The sequence below is a fragment of the Mya arenaria genome, chromosome 14, assembly GCF_026914265.1.
Source record: "Mya arenaria isolate MELC-2E11 chromosome 14, ASM2691426v1".
Taxonomy (NCBI): domain Eukaryota; kingdom Metazoa; phylum Mollusca; class Bivalvia; order Myida; family Myidae; genus Mya; species Mya arenaria.
The window spans coordinates 10,745,216-10,749,667 of record NC_069135.1 but is presented as its reverse complement, the minus strand read 5'-3'; positions in this window follow the sequence as shown (position 1 = coordinate 10,749,667).

Genomic DNA, 4,452 nt, shown 5'->3' with positions numbered 1-4,452 from the left:
TCTATTGCGCAAAACCGGTCACAGCAGGGATTCATCTAAATCCAGTCGAGAATGGTACAATGTCTAGGAGAGATGTGCACCTTGAAATAGTTTTGTTCCAAATTCTCTATTAACATTATATGATAAACTAGCCCTTCTAGTCCGCAGAAACAGAAAAGGTTGTTTTATCGAATTCAAAAGGTATTATTTTGGCTACTAGTTTTCTGTGGTGAGTGTGAATAGTATTACTGCTATATTGCTGTATTTCATCTCATCTCTGCAACAGAGGCCGACCGCACCACATGATTTAGTTTAACCAGTATACTTACATATATCATATTGAGAAAATCAGTAGGGTCAATGACCTCCCTTTCAATGCAAGTGATTCTGATTAGTAACACAAACGTTGTAAAAAAAACAGAACAATCAACACCAGTTAAAACTACACTTTATTGCACATTTTAAGAAGACCAAAGCAATGATCCAAACATGTCAATAGAATTTTTTTAGCTTCGAAGCACACAAATGAATCTTGCCCTAATTGAATCACATTACTGTTTTTCTACATTAATTATTTTGTAAGTCAGGGTCTATATCATTTTATCAAATTGTAGTGAGTTATATCAATCGACAATGAAAGTTTTTTTCTGCACATCTGCTTTCTAACAATTACCTACCCATGATGAATTTATATCATAAAACAATGATATCTTAGAAGTTTTACTGCAACAATTTAACTTCATGCGATGTTCATGGTTAAAGATTATCAGTAAAGTAACAAAATATGTGTTAAAAAATGCATACTAATACCCTTTAACGAGCTTAGTGGTCGAGATTATATTTTAGCTACTGGGCCAGCCTCTGTTTAAAATCTACCGATTCACCTGATTAAAATCAGTAACAGCTGACTGCTTTTTTACCAATATAAATATTAAGATATACAACTATAACAATTGACATTTGTTAGTGGTCAACATTATATTTTGTCCAATGAGAACACAGTATTTCCAAAGTTTTCCAATAATTGACTTCAGGAAATCAGCAGTCAGGCGTTATTGATTGTAATCAGGTGAAGTGGTAGATATACACAGTTGCTGGAGCAGTAAGGTAGTTTACAAAATATAGTGTACATCACTAAAAAACGTTCAGCTTATCAGTATGCACCAACACAAAAATGGGCATGTGCCGGTGTCTTATATAACTTTGCTGTTATCATTTAGATGATACTAGAGTGAAACTAATAACGTATCTAGTAGATACAGTTAAAAAACCAGAAATCGTGCCAAATATTTGTTCACTTTCATACAATTTTTTACATTTTATGAAATGGACAATTTTACTATGATGAGAAAAATGTACCATGAACCTGTGAAAGGAAATGTTGAAACGTTTGATGTTGATTTACTTCCCTTTGATAACTTTACAGGAAATAAACAAGTGACCAAATAATAACAAATAATCTGGAATGGTATTATAGGATATACTGCATTGTGGTCAAACTAAATACTTAGTAAGAATCTACAATTCACATTTCAATTTACCAAATAATATCATGGATAAAGCAAAAACAATAAACAAGTAATCAACAGGAAGGACTAGTCAATTTACAAGGAAATGAAACATGTCAAGATTGTTTACAAATATCACATAAAAGAGAGATCCATTATTAACAATCATACAAATAAGGTTTATCACATAACTAAATGATGAGGTACTTTCACATTTTAACTATACCCAAATAGTACTAGTTTAGATTTATTTGCATATCAGCAAATTATGATAATAATTATTGACCTTCATGTATTACATTGTATACCTACCTTTTTATTATACTGAATTACAATTCTTATTAACTTTAATTTAAAAAAAACCTGGATTTTGACTTCCAATAGAACAATAATTTTATTTTATACTATACATGAAATTACCTTATTATTTCATAAATTTTAAAAGGAATTATAAATGTTTAAATGAATTTTCAATAAAAATGTTCAGAAATATGTGTTGTTGTTTGTTAATGTCACATAAACCATATGAACACTGCTTTTAACACTTTACATCAGAACACCCATTCGGAACTCCTCCGCCATTTTTATCGAAAACAGGATGTATTTTGACGGTTTAGATACCCAAAAAGCGTTGCGTTTAAGTCCGCTGCAAGTAGATCGTATAGTAATATTATTTAGCAGTTAAACTTCATGATTGAATTCTTGGGAATCTTAATTATGTTTGCAATAATACACTTCACTGGCAACCAATTTAAACTTAGATCAATAAATACAACTCTGAAACACTACATTTAATTAATGATATATTTCAAGAATTTACGAACTACTTCAACTGATGTACCGGCATACATCCGATGTTTTTTTCGATAAAAATGGCCGAAGAGCTCCAAATACAACACCCAGATATGCAACTAGACTAGATGAACATAAAAATGTTATGTTATGAGATACAGACTGCTTTTCAACATAAGCGCTTGACTGAAGCTATTCTAACAGATGAACATCACAAAAGCACCAGCAGAAACTTGGAACATAAGATAGTTTGCATAATGATGATCACTTTACAGCATTATATTAAACCACAATTACTATATATACTACCAGAATTCCCATATATTTCTTCTACATGAAATCATAAACACATATTTTCCAATGAAACAATATTCACGATATATTTCGCCTAGCTTCTACTTGGTTACGCCTCTGATGACAATATTAACAGCATAACAATATCATTGAATCATGTCCTCACAAGGGCACACACTAGCAAAATACAATGACAACCATTCATTACAATACAATTTTAAGAGTCTTTTAAATTAAATTAATCATACACCTCAGAGTTCTGGATGCCAAATACAATTTTCTAATGCTAAAATAATTCCATATCCTATTTAAAAAAGAAAGTATAGATTGATCAGTAAATTTCGTCTTATTGTCAACAGAGTAAACATTATGAATTGTTACATTTTCATATACATTTAACAAGCTATAATGGGTCTGATCGACTATACTGCTGATTAACCTACACAATGCAGTCACAGAAATTAGGTGTACATGATATAAAAATACTTAATATGGCAGATCTATTCATTGTCTTCACGTATAATATCAGTATGAGTATGTCATTCAATGTAAAACAATACATTATGAATTCAAAAGTTTGGAACATATAGTTCTTTCTAAGTTGGATGAGGAATTATCACTACCTTACATGTCTTTTCTTAAGTTTTAAATATCTTTTTTTATAAATCATTGTGCTTTAATACTTAAAAAAATAATTCCAAAACATTTTTAAGATCATATACAACTCAATTTAAAATTGTTATAAGTCACCAGTCTGTGAATCACTGGTACAAGTCAGTATACAGGTACTGTTTTAACCAACCAGTATACAGGTTCTATGTGAATGAGTACCAGCACTACATGTAGGAGTCAGTGTACAGGTACAGGTACAGCATACAGGTACAGGCACTACATGTATGAGTAAGCATACAGGTACTACATGTACGAGTCAGCATACAGGTACTACATGTACGAGTCAGCATACAGGTACTACATGTATGAGTAAGCATACAGGTACAGGTACTACATGTACGAGTCAGCATACAGGTACTACATGTACGAGTCAGCATACAGGTACTACATGTATGAGTAAGCATACAGGTACAGGTACTACATGTACGAGTCAGCATACAGGTACAGGTACAGCATGTATGAGTAAGCATACAGGTACTACATGTATGAGTAAGCATACAGGTACAGGTACAGCATGTATGAGTAAGCATACAGGTACTACATGTATGAGTAAGCATACAGGTACTACATGTACGAGTCAGCATACAGGTACTACATGTATGAATAAGCATACAGGTACAGGTACTACATGTACGAGTCAGCATACAGGTACTACATGTACGAGTCAGCATACAGGTACTACATGTATGAGTAAGCATACAGGTACAGGTACTACATGTACGAGTCAGCATACAGGTACTACATGTACGAGTCAGCATACAGCTACTACATGTATGAGTAAGCATACAGGTACAGGTACTACATGTACGAGTCAGCATACAGGTACTACATGCATGAGTAAGCATACAGGTACAGGTACAGTATGTATGAGTAAGCATACAGGTTCCTCATGTATGAGTAAGCATACAGGTACTACATGTACGAGTCAGCATACAGGTACTACATGTATGAGTAAGCATACAGGTACAGGTACTACATGTACGAGTCAGCATACAGGTACTACATGTACGAGTCAGCATACAGGTACTACATGTATGAGTAAGCATACAGGTACAGGTACTACATGTATGAGTAAGCATACAGGTACTACATGTACGAGTCAGCATACAGGTACTACATGTATGAGTAAGCATACAGGTACAGGTACTACATGTACGAGTCAGCATACAGGTACTACATGTACGAGTCAGCATACAGGTACAAGTAC